The 19,440-nt window shown below is 44.5% G+C and overlaps 1 protein-coding gene across 33 annotated transcripts in view; it reads right to left on the minus strand.

Moving 5' to 3' along the window:
• sorbs2b (sorbin and SH3 domain containing 2b) overlaps positions 1–19,440 on the minus strand; it is a 344,867-nt gene that overhangs the window by 83,669 nt on the left and 241,758 nt on the right. The gene's annotated exons all lie outside the window — the stretch shown is intronic.

A 19,440-nucleotide genomic window follows, 5' to 3' on the forward strand; every position in this document is an offset into this window, starting at 1 on the left:
GTTTACTTAGACATATAGAATCATTGGTCGGATTTCGCGATAGATATTACGGTGAAGCTAACATTTACGTGGAAATCAGACAGCAACTTCCAGCGACCACACATGAGCAGTTTAACGCGGAAATTGGAAGTTGCTGTCCGAGATGCTCTACTTCTCCAAAAGCTGCCCGACAATCTCGTCGAGAGACTCACCATTGAAATACAACGTATGGCGTTAAGTTGCTGCACTCACTCGATATATACGCACTAAACTTGCAAGAAAGTTAGTTAGGACTTGTCCATCCCAGTGTAAATACCCTTTTAATGTCATTGTATGTCTTAATTATTGCGAAATGACCTCTCTGGCACTGAAAATTAACTTTACAAGTGTGGAGTCGCATTCTTTCACATTTTAATTAATGTTGGAGATTTTTTTTAAATAAAAAAATGTAAGTTAATTTTTTTAAACTTTTTCTTTCTGTCTCTACTATCTCTTTCTCCTCATCCAATATTTCTTTCCCTTGCATTCTTTTTATTTTCTGTACATAAAGCATAAAATAGAAGCATATAAAATAGGTGCAGGAGTAGGCCATTCGGCCCTTCGAGCCTGCAGCACCATTCAATAAGATCATGGCTTTTCATTCCCTCAGTATCCCTTTCCTGCTTTCTCTCCATACCCCTTGATCCCCTTAGCCGTAAGGGCCATATCTAACTCCCTCTTGAATATATCCAATGAACTGGCATCAACAACTCTCTGCAGCAGGGAATTCCACAGGTTAACAACTCTGAGTGAAGAAGTTTCTCCTCATCTCAGTCCTAAATGGCCTACCCCTTATTCTAAGACCAGATCCTCAAGGTTGTGGCCGATGGCAAGGATCGCAGGGGAATGTCCCTGGCTGCGATAAAGAAGGCTCTGGCGGCCAAAGGCGTCGATGTGGAGAAGCGTGGGTCCCAGATCAGGTTCAGTATCAAGAAGAATGTGATGACTGGCTCCCTGAAGCAGATCAAGGGCACAGGCGCCTCGGGCTCCTTCAAAATCGCTAAGACGGATCCCCAGGGGAAAGTGGGAAAGAAGGTGAAGAAGCCAGCAGCCAAGAAATCTCCAGCAAAAAAGAATAGTGGAGAAAGCAGGAATTGATCCCGCTACCTCTCACATGCAAAGTGAGCACTCTACCATTTGAGCTAATTCCCCATTCATAGTGAGAGCTCTACCATTTGTGTTAATTCCCCATTCATTGAATTCCCTATTCTAACATTTACTTACTGGTTCAGACTCTGCACTGCTCATTAATAAGTCTTCAATCTGATTGGTTAAGAAGGTATACAGTTGCTTGTCCTGCTCACACAGGGCCCAGATACTCTATGGAGGGGCGTTGTGCTTTTTGGATAGTTGGCCGACATGAACTTACAGTTTAAAAACCCATAGAAAGTCAATGGGCAAGTGCAAGTGTAACTAACCGTTGACCACAAAATCCAGCCCTCCATAGAAGGAGGCCATTCGCCCTGTGCCGGCTCTTTGAAAGAGTTATCCAATTGGTCCCACTCCTCTGCTCTTTCGCCATAACCCTGAAAATTTTTCCTTTTCAAGTATATATCCAATTTCAGGCAGTGCATTCCAGACCATAACTTGCTGCATTAAAAAAAAAAAAAATCCTAATTTCTTCTCCAAATTACCTTTTGCAAATCTGTGTCCTATGGTTATTGAGTTTGCTGCTAATGGAAACAGTTTCTCCCTATCTACTCCAACAAAATCACTTCTCTTATATTGTCCTTTAACCTTCACTGCTTTAAGGAAAACAATCCCAGCTTCTCTTGTTTCATCATTTCATCAGTTTTGGTCTCCTAATCTGAGGAAGGACATTCTTGCTATTGAGGGAGTGCAGCAAAGCTTCACCAGACTGATTCCCGGGATGGTAGGACTGACATATGAAGAAAGACTGGAACAACTAGGCTTATATTCACTGGAATTTAGAAGAATGAGAGGGGATCTCAATGAAACATATAAAATTCTGACAGGATTGGACAGGTTAGATGCAGGAAGAATGTTCCCGATGTTGGAGAAGTCCAGAATCAGGGGACACAGTCTAAGGATAAGGGGTAAGCCATTTAGGACCGAGATGAGGAGAAACTTCTTCACTCAGAGAATTGTGAACCTGTGGAATTCTCTACCACAGAAAGTTGTTGAGGCCAGTTCATTAGATATATTCAAAAGGGAGTTAGATGTGGCCCTTACGGCTAAAGGGATCAAGGGGTATGGAGAGAAAGCAGGAATGGGGTACTGAAGTTGCATGATCAGCCATGATCATATTGAATGCTGGTGCAGGCTCGGAGGACCGAAAGGCCTACTCCTGCATCTATTTTCTATGTTTCGATGTGCCTAATTATTTCAGGTCAATTTTAATTTTAGTTAATCTTTTACCTTGGTCACCAAAGGGATAAACAAATGGCAGTTACACATCACAAGATAGACATGGCTGGAGAAGGTCCTTCATCTCATTTGATTTCAATCTTCTGGAACACCAACTCAACCACATTCCCATTATAGTATCTTGCTATTTCTGAATGAATCCAGTGCCCTGGTTCAATCAGCCTTCGCGACAAGAAGAATCTTTATTACTACTTCATAAAGAATACTTTGACATCTTCTCTAAACTTATGCTTCATAAAACTGAACCTGTACCCTCTTATCCTGTTGCTTTGGTGTAACAAAATAATGGTCCGACTTTACCATCTCTATCCCATTAAGTATTTTTTACAGCTTTACAAGATTTCCTTTGAGACATTCAGTTTATTAAATCATTTCTTACAGTTCATCCCCGACAGCTGGGGCCTCATTGTGTTCCTTTGTGCTGTCAGTGTCTGGATAGCTCCCTTTATTGGATCTGTTCTAGACTAATAAACACGGCATGGTTTCATAAGCTAAAAAACCAAGGAGAGAAATCGCACACTACCATCTGAAGTATGGTGGGCTAAAACTTCTGTACATTGCTTTCACCTGTTGGAGATTCCATCCCAAACCCCAGAGATGGGGTCATTTAAATAATAGGGGTAGGTGCTTGCACAGCAAAGGAGCCTTTCAATATGGGTGAGGAAAAGGGTTGCAAAGATCGAAATTGGGCTGAAGATTAAGATAACATTTTTTTTAATCTTCTCCTCTGAGGGAAGAAAGGAGAAGAAAGAAAGGAAAGAAGAAACAGAAAGGAGAGAAAGAAAAATTTGCATTTATATCGAGTCAGGACATCTTAAAGTGCTTTAAGTACTCTTTGAAGTCACTGCTGTAATGTAGAAATCGCGGCAACCAATTTTCACACAGCAAGGTCCCACAAACAGCAATTTGATAATGACCAAATTAATGTTTTTTTTCTAGTGATGTTGGTTGAGATTTAAATATTGGATTGTTTAGTGTTGCGACCTTCATGAAGCCCAGAATGAGGCTCTCAGCATCCTACCCCAAATTCCAACCTCCCTCCACAGCCACAATCCTGCCAGAATTTCTCTCTACCCTCCCCTCATGGAGGTGCAATTTTGAAGCATAGATCTGGATTAAGCCCAGAATTATTCCCACTGGGCGATGCTGCTTATTTCAATTCACCACTGAAGAGAATCAGACACCTAATGTCTGAACTCTGGGTTTTCAGTGCTGGTAAATCAGACTAAATCACTTTAGCCTCATTGCAGAAAATTTGGAACAGGTGGGTTTTAGGTTTGAAAGAAAAATAATAAAATGTTATCCTGCACAACAGATATCAGAACCTCCTCCTGGGTGGGGGATGGGAGGTGGAGTGGGGAGCTGGGGCATGAATCCAGCTGTTGGTGGGGTTTATTATGAAAGCACCATTTTCATCATAGTTCGCTTTAACACCACTCCATTAAATGAAATTTAAAAAAAATCAGGAGTGGGAAGGCGGCACTGGCACTCCAGATAGAAAAGAAAAACCTGGAGAATTACAACAACAACTTATATTTATATAGCACCTTTAAGGTAGTAAAACATCCCAAGGCCTTTCACAAGAATATTATAAGACACAAAATTTGACACTATGTCCTGGAGTTCAGCCTCTGTATGTGCGCAGACGCAGACGTACTGTAGCTCGATGACAGAGGTTGGGGTGGTCTTGGACCTGACCTGGAGACGGCGCAGGTTGAACAGGTTCCCACTGGTTCTGTAGTTTAGTTCCCCTTAGAGGCTTGTCTAGCCTCCCCTTAAATGCATCTATACCATTCGCTTCAACCACTCCCTGTGGTAGCGAGTTCCACATTCTCACCACTCATCACTGCCGTATATTCTATGTAATCCTATGTAATATGTAATCTTTGGGTAAAGAAGTTTCTTCTGAATTCCCTGTTGGATTTCTTAGTGACTATCTTATATTGATGGCCTCTACTTATGCTCTTCCCTACAAGTGGAAACATTCTCTCTGTAGCCATTCGATCAAAACCTTTCATAATTTTAAAGACATCTATTGGGTCATCCTCGGCGTTCTTTTTTCAAGAGAAAAGAGACCCAGGCTGTTCATCCTTTCCTGATATGTATATCCTTGCATTTCTGGTATCATGCATGTAAATCATCTCTGCACCCTCTCCAGTGCCTCTATATCCTTTTTAAACTATGGAGACCAGAACTGTAGGCAGTACTCCAAGTGTGGTCGAACCAAGATTCGATACAGGTTGAGCATAACTTCCCTATTTATGGCCTTATAAGAGCTCACAGAGTTGGAGGTAATATATTAGCATGGATAGAGGATTGACTAACTAACAGAAAACAGAGAGTTGCGATAAATGGGTCATTTTCAGGTTGGCAAACTGTAACTTGTGGGGTGCCACAGGGATCAGTGCTGGGGCCTCAACTATATACAATTTATATTAATGACTTGGATGAAGGGACCAAGTGTAATGTAGCCAAGTTTGCTGATGATACGAAGATAGGTGGGAAAGCAAGTTGTGAGGAGAATGCAAATAATCTACAAAGGGATATAGACAGGCTAAGTGAGGGGTCAAAAATTTGGCAGACGGAGTATAATGTGGGAAAGTGTGAGGTTATCCATTTTGGCAGGAAAAATAAAAAAGCAAATAATTATTTAAATGGGGAGAGATTACAAAACGCTGTGGTACAGAGGGATCTGGGGGTCCTTAAACATGAAACACAAAAAGTTAGTATGCAGGTACAGCAAGTAATTAGGAAGGCAAATGGAATGCCCTGTACAGTTGTAGCAGGATTTCCCTCCATCTCCCTTTATTGCAACTGTACAGGGCATTGCTGAGACCACACCTGGAGTACTGCGTACAGTTTTGGTCTCCTTATTTAAGAAGGGATAAACTTGCATTGGAGGCAGTTCAGAGAAGTTTCACGAGGTTGGTTCCTGAGATGAAGTGGTTGTCATATGAAGAAAGGTTGGGCCTATACTCATTGGAGTTTAGAAGACTGAGAGGTGATCTTATTGAAACGTGTAAGATTCTGAGAGTGCCCGATAGAGTAGATGCAGAGAATCTAGAACTAGGGGACATAGTTTCAGAATAAGAGGTCGCCCATTTAAAACGGAAATGAGGAGGAATTTCTTCTTTCAGAGGGTCGGGAATCTTTGCAATTCTCTACCCCAGACAACTGTAGAGGCTGAATCATTGTATATATTTAACATTGTATATATTTAACTGGTTTTCTAGTGCTGTTGGGGAGGAGTTAAACTAACATGGCAGGGGGTGGGAACCTGTGCAGGGAGACAGAGGGAAATAAAATGGAGGCAGAAGCAAAAGACAGAAAGGAGAATAGTAAAAGTGGAGGGCAGAGAAACCCAAGGCAAAAAACATAAAGGGCCACATTACAGCAAAATTCTAAAGGGGCAAAGTGTGTTAAAAAGACAAGTCTGAAGGCTCTGTGCCTCAATGCGAGGAGTATTCGGAATAAGGTGGATGAATTAACTGCGCAGACAGCAGTTAACAGATATGATGTAATTGGCATTACGGAGACATGGCTCCAGGGTGACCAAGGCTGGGAACTCAACATCCAGGGTTATTCAACATTTAGGAAGGATAGGCAGAGAGGAAAAGGAAGCGGGGTGGCGTTGCTGGTTAAAGAGGAAATTAATGCAATAGTAAGGAGGGACATTGACCTGCGGAATTCCAAAGAGCAGAAAACGTTAGTGGGAGTTGTGTACGGACCACCAAACAATAGTAGTAAGGTTGGGGACAGCATCAAACAAGAAATAAGGGATGTGTGCAATAAAGGTACAGCAGTTATCATGGGCGACTTTAATCTACATGTTGATTGGGCTAACCAAACTGGTAGCAATGCGGTGGAGGAGGATTTCCTGGAATGTATTAGGGATGGTTTTCTAGACCAATACGTCGAGGAACCAACTAGAGAGCTGGCCATCCTAGACTGGGTGATGTGTAATGAGAAGGGACTAATTAGCAATCTTGTTGTGCGAAGCCCCTTGGGGAAGAGTGACCATAATATGGTAGAATTCTTTATTAAGATGGAGAGTGACACAGTTCATTCGGAAACTAGGGTCCTGAACTTAAGGAAAGGTAACTTCGACGGTATGAGGCATGAATTGGCTAGAATAGACTGGCAAAGGATACTTGAGGGGTTGATGGTGGATAAGCAATGACAAACATTTAAAGATCACATGGATGAACTTCAGCAATTGTACATCCCTGTCTGGAGTAAAAATAAAACGGGGAAGGTGGCTCAACAATGGCTAACAAGGGAAATTAAGGATAGTGTTAAAGCCAAGGAAGAGGCATATAAATTGGCCAGAAAAAGCAACAAACCTGAGGACTGGGAGAAATTTAGAATTCAACAGAGGAGGACCAAAGGTTTAATTAAGAAGGGGAAATTAGAGTACGAGAGGAAGCTTGCAGGGAACATAAAAACTGACTGCAAAAGCTTCTATAAAGATACGAAGAGAAAAAGATTAGTGAAGACAAACGTAGGTCCCTTGCAGTCGGATTCAGGTGAATTTATAATAGGGAACAAAGAAATGGCAGACCAATTGAACAAATACTTCGGTTCTGTCTTCACGAAGGAAGACACAAATAGCCTTCCAAATGTACTAGGGGACAGTGGGTCTAGTGAGAAGGAGGAACTGAAGGATATCCTTATTAGGCGGGAAATTGTGTTAGGGAAATTGATGGGAATGAAGGCCGATAAATCCCTGGGACCTGATAGTCTGCATCCCAGAGTACTTAAGGAAGTGGCCCTAGAAATAGTGGATGCATTGGTGATCATTTTCCAACAGTCTATCGACTCTGGATCAGTTCCTATGGACTGGAGGGAAGCTAATGTAACACCACTTTTTAAAAAAGGAGGGAGAGAGAAAACAGGGAATTATAGACCAGTTAGCCTGACATCAGTAGTGGGGAATATGTTGGAATCAATCATTAAGGATGAAATAGCAGCACATTTGGAAAGCAGTGACAGGATCAGACCAAGTCAGCATGGATTTATGAAAGGGAAGTCATGGCTGCTGGAATTTTGTGAGGATGTAACTAGCTGAGTGGATAAGGGAGAACCAGTAGATGTGGTGTATTGGGTCTTTCAAAAGGCTTTTGACAAGGTCCCGCACAAGAGATTGGTGTGCAAAATCAAAGCACATGGTACTGGGGGTAATGTACTGATGTGGATAGAGAACTGGTTGGCAGACAGGAAGCAGAGTCGGGATAAACGGGTTATTTTCAAAATAGCAGGCAGTGACTAGTGGAGTGCTGCAGGGCTCAGTGCTGGGATCCCAGTTCTTTACAATATACATTAACGATTTAGATGAAGGAATTGAGTGCAATATCTCCAAGTTTGCAGGTGACACTAAACTGGGTGGCAGTGTGAGCTGCAAGGAGGATGCTAAGAGGCTGCAGGGTGACTTGAACAGGTTAGGTGAGTGGGCAAATGCATGGCAGATGCAGTATAATGTGGATAAATGTGAGGTTATCCATTTTGGGGGCAAAAACACGAAGGCAGAATATTATCTGAATGGTGGCAGATTAGGAAAAGGGGAGGTGCAACGAAACCTGGGTGTCATGATTCATCAGTCACTGAAAGTGGGCATGCAGGTACAGCAGGCGGTGAAGAAGGCAAATGGTATATTGGCCTTCATAGCTAGGGGATTTGAGTATAGGAGCAGGGCAGTCTTACTGCAGTTGTACAGGGCCTTAGTGAGGCCTCACCTGGAATATTGTGTACAGTTTTGGTCTCCTAATCTGAGGAAGGACATTCTTGCTATTTAGGGAGTGCAGCGAAGGTTCACCAGACTGATTCCCGGGATGGCAGGACTGACATATGAAGAAAAACTGGATCTACTGGGCTTATATTCACTGGAATTTAGAAGAATGAGAGGGGATCTCATAGAAACATATAAAATTCTGACGGGACTGGACAGGTTAGATGCGGGAAGAATGTTCCCGATGTTGGGGAAGTCCAGAACCAGGGGACATATGCTTTGGATAAGGTGTAGGCCATTTAGGACTGAGATGAGGAGAAATTTCTTCACTCAGAGAGTTGTTAACCTGTGGAATTCCCTGCCGCAGAGAGTTGTTGATGCCAGTTCATTGAATATATTCAAGAGGGAGTTAGATATGGCTCTTACGGCTAAAGGGATCAAGGAGTATGGAGAGAAAGCAGGAAAGGGGTACTGATGGAATGATCAGCCATGATCTTATTGAATGGCGGAGCAGGCGCAAGGGGCCAAATGGCCTACTCCTGCTCCTATTTCTTATGTTCTTATGTTGCTAACCTGTCGACACTTTTAGTGATTTGTGTATTTGTACTCCTAGATACCTTTGTTCCTATACTCCATTCTAGATTCGCACCCTCCAAGTAATGTGACCTCCCTATTCTTCCTACCCAAATGTAATACCTCACATTTATCTGTGTTGAAGTTCATTTGTCAATTGTATGCCCATTCTGCAAGTTTATTAATGTTCTCCTGTAATTTGTTGCAGTCCTCCTCAGTATTGGCTATCCCCCCCAATTTGGTGTCATCCGCAAATTTAGAAATTGTGTTTCTGATTCCAAAGTCTAAATCGTTAATATAAATTGTGAACAACAGTGATCCCAGCACTGATTCTTAGGGAACACCACTACCCACCTTCTGCCACCTTTTACCCCTACTTTCTGCTTTCTGTCTTGAAGCCAGCCAGCTAACCATTCTGCTACTTGACCTCTGACTCCGCATTCTCTGATCTTGTTCATCAATCTATTATGGGGTACCTTATCGAAGGACTTTTGAAAATCTAGATAAATTACATCTACTGCATTACCATTGTCTACTCTCTCTGTTACCTCCTCAAAAAATCAAATGAGGTTGGTCAAGCAAGACTTTCCCTTTTCAAATCCATGCTGACTATTCATTACTATATTTTTAGTTTCTAGATGTTCTTCTATTTTCTCCTTTAGTAGGGATTCCATTATTTTTCCGACCACCGATAATTCCCTTGACATGTTCCATCCTCCTTCTTAAATATAGGTATGTTAGTTATCTGCCAATCCTCTGGCACTGCACCATTTTTGAACGAGTTATTAAATATGTGTAGAAATGCCTCTGCTATCTCTTCCCTAGATTCTTTTAAAATGCGTGGATGTAATCCATCCGGACCAAGGGTTTTATATTCTGAGTTTGATTAGTTTATTTAGTTTATTTAATATATCCCCTCTTTATTTTAAATGCACTTATCTCATTACTAATCTCATCATCCAATGACGTCCACCTGTTCTATATCTCCCCGGTAAATACTGAAGCAAAATAATTATTTAATATTTCTGCCATCTCTCAGTCGTTACCTGTGGTATAATCCTGTCTATCCCTTAATGGCCCTATTCCCATTCCAACCCTCCTTTTAATTGATGTGCCTGTAAAATATTTTACTGTTTTGTTTTATGGTCCTTGATAATTTAATTTCAGCGTTCCTTTTTGCTTTCCTAATTTTTTTTTGATTTCTCTCCTAATTCTCTTTGTATTCTCCCTGATCATACCACCACCCCCCCACCCCCCACCACTGTCTATGAACTTAATGTATGCCTCTTTCCTTACCCTCAAATGTTCCCTTGTGGCTTTATTCATCCATGGAGTCTCAATAGTGTTTAATCTGTTCTTTCCTTTTAGCGGAATATATTGTTCCTGCACTCTGTTGAACACAGTTTTAAATGATTCATATTGCTGTTCTACACCGTTGTTTGCCAATATTGTTGCCTATTTTATTTTCTCAAGTTCTACTCTCAGCCCCTCAAAATCAGCTTTTCTCCAACCTATTATCCTGGTTTTCGTCATCCATATTTCCTTCTCAATTACCATCTTAAAGCGCATTATATTATGGTCACTATTGTCTAGATGGTCCCCTACTTTTACTTTTCTTACCTGCTCTGGTTCATTCCCCATTACTAGATCCAATAGTGAATCCTCTATTGTTGGGCTTTTTACATATTGGGCTAGAAAGGAGTCCTGTACACATTGTAGGAACTCCATTCCCTTATCCCCTCTACCTCTTCTGTCCAATTAATAGTGGGGTAGTTGAAATCCCCCATGATTATTGTATGTTTTTTACTCATTTCCCTAATTTGTTTGCATATTTCTTCCTCCACCTCCCTTCCACTATTTGGTGGTCTGTAGACTAAACCTATTAATGTGATTGATCCTTTATCATCTTTTTATCTCTATCCATATGGATTCTATTTTTGTCTTGCTGATAGCTGCGTCACTTTTTTTCGACTGCCATTGTTATCCCTAATAAGTACAGCTACTCCACCTCCCCTTTTTTCCTGTTTATCTTTTCTAAATTTTCCCCTACAATGTTTAATTCTCAGGCCTGATTTTTCTGTAGCCATGTCTCAGTTTACACAGAAGTGTGCCCAAAGTAGGGGGTGGGGGTGGGGGGAATGGTTTGTTGTTGAGAGTTGAAAGGCAACCAACAGAAAGGGGGCGACTCCCTTCCCTACGCAACGAGCACCCTGCACCTACGCCAAAGATGCAGCATTTGGGTCTTAGCAGCCTTCCACATCACACAACCTCGCATCTAAAAGACAGACAGAGAAGCAGAACACCACCCAGACTAAAAACAAGAGAAGAGGACACAGAGATGAGCAGAACTGATAGAGAAACAGAACTGACACGCAAAGAGCAGCATGAAACCAACAGAACAAGTAAAAACAAATGTTATTCGTCGACTGTGAACGATACCATGGGAGATTCTATGGTAAACATTAAAATGTTTTCAACTGACGAGATTGATGGTGCCACTGAAATTTGGTTCTATTAGCTCAATGTTCCCCACTGTCTGGCTGCAACAAAATATTAAAGTCGGCTTTTGTTTAATTCTAACATTCAGTAATTTCACACAATTAGCAAATTCGAACATCGCTCTTCTTCAAACTTGGCATCGTTTACTTAGCTTCCAGAAAGAAACTTAATTCCATTTAATTTACGAAGAAGAGTTTAATTAACTCAAAACTGAGAATTGCATTATTTTTGTCCCATCATCGTAAATAAATTACTGTCACTGGGCTCTGGAGTTCTAATTTAATTCTGGCACTGTCTGCCATGTACGTAGAGAGAAATGCCAAAAGGATTTCCCATGTATTAAGTGTATTAGTTTAACAATGGATTCATGCAATTGAAATATCGCATGAGACACCCTACTATGAGATAGTAAGAGAATCGAGGACTTGTAAGGAACCGGAAAAGTTCATTAGATTCGACAAGTCCGTCCCTTTATTTATCCCCACCAACGAGCTATTTTATATTTAGGTTTATAGGTAAACTGCTTGGTTCAGTGTAAGAAGCAGTTGTCCCCTGCAGCAGTACACTCCAGATTTAAGTTACCAGTGGTGTGGAGAAGTGGACCACCAATGGACAGGATGAAGAAGTGTAGGATTCCCACTCTGCTTAGTTCCTGATCTAACTTGCATGATACAGCAAGGTGACACAAGAACCAGGTAACTTCCTCTAACGAGTGCGGGAGTCGGAAGAAAAATCAGATATTTTTCACACACAACGTGTATTTATAACATAATAAAATGTCCCAAGGTGCTTCACAGGAGTGTTACAAGAAAAAAAAATTGCCACCGAGCCACACAAGAAATTACGGCAGATGACCATAAGCTTGGTCAAAGAGGTAGGTTTTAAGGTGCGTCTTAAAGGAGGAAAGAGAGGTAGAGAGGTGGAGAGGTTTAGGGATGGAGTTCCAGTACTTCGGGCCCAGGCCCAGACACTTCCTGGCAGCTGGCCAAACGGCAGCATTAGCAGAGGTTTAAGCATCTGTGGTTCCCCATTAAAAAAAATTCTGTAACTTGAAGTGCAAGTAGTTTCTAATATCTCTCCTGAACACTAATCCCCATTAGAAATTGGCAATGGGAAGCATTTGCACAGAAGTGAGCCCAAAGGAAAGTCAGGAGGAGAGGAAGCGTCAGACGTGGGGGCGGGGAACTTTCTTCCTTACCCAACCAGCACCCCAAATCTGCCACTAAAAAATACAGCATATGGCCCTCAGCAACTCCCTCCCTCATCACACCATCCACTATCTCAGACCTCAAACAAAAACTGGAGAAGTAGAACATCACACAGAGACCATTTCACTCCTCCTACACTGTCCAGCGAGACCCAAGCAAAGTGAGGGGGCAATAAATAAACTCATAAAATTACAGGTCCTTAACCTTAGTAAAAGCAATATTTAGTATTCTGCCAGAAACTATGTTTTGCTGCGTTTTACAGTCATATCTGGTATGTATGTAAACATTATCAATGTGTAAGACTTGCCACCAGGGGGCGCACCTGTGGGAGACCCAAGGGTTACCTGCACACTCCGGGCAAGCAGGTATAAAAGGCAGTCTACCATACTGCCTCCTCACTCTGGAGTTACAACAAAGATACCAAGGTCACAACAGTTTGAACTTAAGATATACAGTCTTGTGTAGTTATTCTAAACGTAACAACACCCTTTCCTTTAAATCGGGAGGATGGGATGGTCTGGACTGTAGACTTCTCCTTGGGCAGTGTCGACCCTGGTAGGTACTTGACTGACAGGGTGGAACAGATTTCTGCAGCTTTTCCCTCCCTCTCCAGGTGATTTCCCTGCTAGCATGTAATATTCAAGTTATTTGGGTTCCCAGCTGACAACAGTTCAGCTAATGACTAAGGTTTGGTTTCAAACTGGTGATGGTGTTCAATTCAAAATGTTAAAGAAAAAAAAGTGGAGGGACAAGAAATTTGTTTAAAGCAACGGAAATTAAGTAAGGAATTCTGCAGCTCGAGTCTGAATGCTCAGTACAATTTGCCTGGATGGTACTCAACCCAGATCCAGAGATGAAAGGATGGTAAACTAACTCACCGGACCACCTAGTTCTAAAGACAAGGTTTTTAAACTTAAGTAAAAAGTAAATTAAAACATAAACTTGGAGGAGAAATCTATGAACAACTAGGACTGTCCGAAACAATTATCTTGCATTTATAATAGTACCTCATCACATCCTCAGGAGAACCCAAAGCGGTTCACAGCCAATGAAATACTTTTGAAATGTAGGTGTTACGCAGGTAAATGTGGCAGCCAATCTGTGCACACCAAGGTTCTGCAACCAGCAGATCAAATGAATGGTCAGTCAATCTATATTTTGAGGTCATGGTTGAGGGACTATATTGGTGACACTGTTGATACTCCGTTCTTCTTCGAATAATGCCATGCAACTTTTCATGACCAATTCAGCAAGCCTTGGTCTAATATCACACCTGAAAGATGGGACTCCCTTTCTGTACCTCATTTTAAAAAGAATTGTGGGATGCATCCCTAGTTGCCCTCAGAATGTGAGCCTTCTGCTTGAATAGCAGTTTGAGACAACCGAGTGGCTCAAAGGGCAATTAGCACACACTAGGTAACCTTGAATTCAAATTCTCAGTCTGCCGTGATGGGATTTGAACTTATGGGCCCCCACTTTAACTACTCCCACCTGGTGGAAACCAGGTGGGGGCGGGGGGCAGTTAAAATAATGCAAGTCACTTACCCCCCGCCGATCCTACTGCCTTGCCGCCGTGTCCCGATATTAACCTGCTTTTTTGAGCAGGCGAGTAGGACACACATAGGAAGGAAGTAGGATTCTATTTTACATATGCAAATCGGGTCCGATGATGTCATCGGGACCTGATCTGCAATTTTAACCCGAGGCCCAATGGGAGGAGCAATGTCGACTCCCCTGTCGGGCATTCTTGTCGGGAGCCAGATCCTGGGCCCAAAGAGCTACAGAAGGTAAGTTTTAAAATTATAATTTTAGGCTTCCTTGGGCATCACTTGCGCTGGGCTCACCCCCCGCCCCCCCCCACTTCCTGATCTTTGACAGATCTTCCCGCTCCCTGGCAATCCCTGCCAACAGCGTTCCCTCTCTCCTGAATGCTGCCCAGTGCCTTCCCCCCTCCCCACACCCCTACTGAGTACTGGGGACCATTCACATGGGTCCCCGGTTGCAGCCTCCTGTCGCTTGATGCACACTCCCTCCAGGCGCCCTGGGAGTCAATCTGGCTGGTTGTCAGATGGGACTCTGTAGAGATTTATACAAAATGAGACCCTGCCTTTAATATTAGCAGGGCCACCACATCCCGGCTGTCATGTATGTAACCTTCATGCAACTGTAACCTTCATAACAACACTGCAAACTTTATACACCCAAGAAATGCACACCTTGACCACAGGGGGTGAACTTGTGGGAGACACTCCTCACCTGGTCATCCAGGTATATAAAGGGAGGTCCCATGCAGGGTCATCACTTCTTGGTCCTGTGAATAAAGGTTCAGGTCACAGAGTGACCTTGTCTGTTGAATGTGCCTCATGTGAATTTATAGTAGTGTGTAAGGACATTACACTTGGCGATGAGAAACGGGAATCAACGACTCACGAGAATGGCCACCGGTAGCACAGAGAAACGGTACTGTGTTGGTGAGGACTGGGACGATTTCGTTGAGAGGCTCCAGCAGAGCTTTGTCACGAAGAACTGGCTGGGAGATGCAGCGGCTGACAAGCGAAGGGCGCATCTACTGACCAGCTGTGGACCTAAGACGTATGCGCTGATTAAAGACCTGCTCGCACCTGAGAAGCCGGTGGACAAAATCTTTGAAGAGCTCAGCAAACTGATCGGTGAGCACCTCAAACCGGCAAGCAGTATACACATGGCCCGACACCGATTCTATACGCACCGACGTCGGGAAGGACAGAGCATACCGGACTTCGTTTCGGACCTTCGACGCTTGGCCGAAGTTCACAGACGCCTGCAGGGGGGAGATGTTAAGGGATTTCTTTATTGAGGTCATTGGTCATGCTGGGATTTTCAGAAAGCTAATTGAGACCAAGCACTTGACCTTGGAAGCGGCGGCATTGATGGCTCAGACCTTCATGACGGGGGAGGAGGAAACCAAGATAATATACATGCGCAATTCTGCTTCCAACGTGGCAATGGGTCAGGGAGTTAACATTGTACATGCGACTCAGAACCCCGCAGGCAGGCAAGGGCAATTCGACACCACCCTGGCAGCAACAGACTCTAGAGTGGGTCCTCAACAGAGGCGATGGCAGGTTGAACAGACATTTACGCCATCACGATGGACAATGCGTCTCGGGATGGGGCCATTGACACCCATGAACAGAGTGCTCAAGAGTAATCAAAGAGACAATCAGAGAGGAATGCCTGATAACAGCCTTTTTGTTCACAATGATCTCAGCTCATGCTGGAGATGCGGGGGCAGACATGATGCAAAAACCTGTAGGTTTCAACAATTTATCTGTAGAAATTGTAACTTCAGTGGACATTTAGCCAGAATGTGCAGGAAGCCCGCAGCGAGGCTAATTTAGGAGGCAGATGAACCAGAAGAGAGGTCTGCAAGGCAGGTTGATGCTTGGGACAAAGCAATGGACGCTGAAGTTCAGCGGGTTCATGTGGCAAACATCCACAGCTCATATACCAAACACCACCTATGATGATGAAAGTCCTATTAAACGGCATCCCAGTACACATGGAGCTGGACACAGGGGCCAGCCAGTCACTTATGAGTATCCAACAATTCGAGAAACTATGGCCACTCAGAGCTAGCAGACCCAACTGAAACGCATTGACATGCAACTACGGACGTACACCAAAGAGATCATCCCAGTGCCAGGCAGTGCAATGATCATACATAATGGATCAGAGAACCGGCTGCCACTCTGGATTGTCCCGGGAAATGGTCCCGCACTTTTGAGGAGGAGCTGGCTAGCAAAGATGAACTGGAAATGGGGAATTGTGCACGCCATTTCATCTGAGGAGCGAAGTTCATGCTCACAGGTCCTACAGAAATTTGAGTCACTATTTCAACCTGGTGTCGGGACTTTAAAAAGGTACCAAAGTAGTGATACGCATCGCTCCGGACGCCAGACCAGTGCACCACAAAGCCAGAGCAGTGCCGTATGTGATGCGGGAGAAAATTGAGAGTGAGTTGGACAGGTTGCTAAGAGAGGGCATAATTTCGTCCGTTGAATTCAGCGACTGGGCAAGCCCCATCGTCCCTGTCCTAAAAATGGATGGCTCGGTCAGGATCTGTGGCCACTACAAGACCACTATCAACCGAGTGTCACTACAAAACCAATACCCATTTCCGAGAGCGGAGGATCTCTTTGCCACGCTGGCAGGCGGCAAGCTGTTCACCAAGTTGGACCTCACTTAAGCCGACATGGCCCAGGAACTGGACGAAGAATCCAAGCTACTGACCACCATCACCACGTACAAGGGGCTGTTTGTCTACAACAGGTGTCCATTTGGCATTCGATCAGCAGCCGCTATCTTTCAAAGGAACATGGAAAGCCTGCTCAAATCCATCCCTGGAACAATCGTATTTCAGGACGACATCCTTATCACGGGTTGAGGCACCGAGGAACACCTCCACAACCTGGAGGAGGTGTTACGCCGACTGGACCGGGTAGGCATACGACTAATGAAGTCCAAGTGTGTGTTTTTGGCCCCAGAGGTCTAGTTTTTGGGCAGAAGGGTTGCCGTAGACTGGATCCGGCCTACCGAATCCAAAACGGAGGCGATTCGCCGTGCGCCCAGGCCCGGCAACACATCGGAGTTGCGTTCATTTCTGGGACTCTTGAACTATTTCGGGAACTTTCTGCCGAACTTAAGCACATTGTTGGAGCTGCTACACATGCTCCTGCATAAGGTTGGTTTTGGGGGGACTGTCAGGAACAGGCTTTCAATCGGGCGCGGAACCTGCTTTGTTCTAATAAGCTGTTGACTCTGTACAACCCCGGTAAGAAATTGGTTTTGACATGTGATGCATCATCCTATGGGGTTGGGTGCGTGTTGCAGCAGAGTAATGATGAGAGCCAACGCCAACCTGTGGCTTATGCCTCCAGGTCACTCTCCCAAGCAGAACGGGGATGAAGATGGGATGGTTGAAAAGGAAGCACTCGCATGTGTCTACAGGGTGAAAAAGATGCACCAGTACCTTTTTGGCAGAAGGTTCGAGTTAGAAACGGACCACAAGCCGTTAACATCCCTGTTGTCAGACAGCAAAGCTGTCAATGCCAATGCGTCAGCTCGCATACAGTGATGGACTCACAATGGCTGCATATGACTACACCATACGGCACCGGCCAGGCACCGAAAATTGCGCTGACGCGCTCAGCAGACTTCCACTGGCCACCACTGAGGGGGCAGCGGAGCAAAGCGCTGAGATGGTCATGGCCGTTGAAGCCTTTGACAGCGCAGGCTCCCCCATCACAGCCCACCAGATCAAAATCTGGACCAACAGAGATCCCCTCCTATCCTTGATTAAGAAATGTGTCCTGACTGGAGATTGGGCGCCCGCACACGGAGCATGCTCTGAGGAGGTCAGACCGTTTCACAGACAGATGGATGAGCTCTCCATCCAAGCCGATTGCCTACTATAGGGCAGCCGGGTAGTCATGCCCCAGAAGGGAAGGGAAGCATTCATCAGGGAACTCCACAGCGAACACCCAGGCATCGTGCTAATGAAGGCCATTGGCCGGGAATTGATGCAGACCTGGAACACTGTGTTTGCAGGTGCACGACGTGTGCCCAGCTGGGCAATGTCCCCAGGGAGGCCCCACACAGTCCATGTCCCTGGCCCACCAGGCCATGGTCACGTATTCACATAGACTACGTGGGCCCGTTCATGGGAAAAATGTTCCTCATTGTTGTTGAGGCGTACTCGAAATGGATCGAGTGCATCATTTTGAATTCGTGCACAAAATCCATCACTATGGAGAGTCTGCGTACGGTCTTTATGACCCACGGCTTGCCGGACATCCTGGTTAGCGACAATGGCCCGTGTTTCACTAGGTATGAATTCCGGGAGTTCATGGCGGGAAATGGCATCAATCATGTCAGGATGGCACCGTTCAAGCCGGCTTCCAATGGCCAGGTCCAAATCATAAAGCAAGGCATGCTCCGGATTCAAGGACCCTCCCTTCAATGCCGCCTATCGCGCCTCCTGCTGGCCTATAGGTCCCGACCGCATTCACTGACGGGAGTCCTGCCCGCGGAACTACTCGTGAAACGTACACTTAAAACTCGGCTGTCCCTCATTCATCCTGTCCTGTCAGACATTGTTGAGGGCAAGCGCCAGTCCCAAAATGAGTGCCATGACCGTAACTCAAAGGGGAGATGTATAGAAATCGATGACCCTGTATTTGTTCTTAATCATGCTTTAGGGCCCAAGTGGCTCGAGGGTACTGTAATTGGCAAAGAGGGGAATAGGGTCATAGTGGTCAGACTTAACAATGGACAGATGTGCCGCAAGCATCTGGACCAAGCATAAAAAAGGTTCAGCATGGACACTGAGGAACCTGAGGAAGATCATGAGATGTTGCCCACACCACTGCCAGTGAACAAACAACAAGAACATTCAGCAGCATGCACAGTCCCTGCGGTCAGCCCAGACAAGCCGGAATCACCACAGGTGACAGAGACGCATGCCAAGGCTCAATAACCAGAGCCTCAACTGCGGCGCTCCACGAGAGAGCGTCGACCGCCTGAAAGACTTAATCTTTGACCCCATAAAACATTGGGGGGGGGGGGGGAAGGTGATGTCATGTATGTAACCTTCATAACAACACTGTATACTGTATACACCTAAGAAATGCACACCTTGACCATAGGGAGTGAACTTGTGAGAGACACTCCTCACCTGGTCATCCAGGTATATAAAGGGAGGTCCCACGCAGGGTCATCACTTCTTGGTCCTGTGAATAAAGGTTCAGGTCACAAAGTGACCTTGTCTGCAGAATATGTGAATTTATAGTAGTGTGTAAGGACATTACACCGGCCTTGTTGGGTTCGTTGCCCGACACGGAGCTCCACGCTCCCACTATGAAAATAGAGGCCGTGCTCTCGAGATTATTATTCCATGCCTCGGGATTACTAGTGCAGTAACAATAACCACTAACTACCATACCTATGTGTTCAAGTCCTGAAGTGAGGCTTGAAACACAACCTTCTGAC

Source organism: Pristiophorus japonicus, chromosome 1, assembly GCF_044704955.1.
Source record: "Pristiophorus japonicus isolate sPriJap1 chromosome 1, sPriJap1.hap1, whole genome shotgun sequence".
Taxonomy (NCBI): Eukaryota; Metazoa; Chordata; class Chondrichthyes; family Pristiophoridae; genus Pristiophorus; species Pristiophorus japonicus.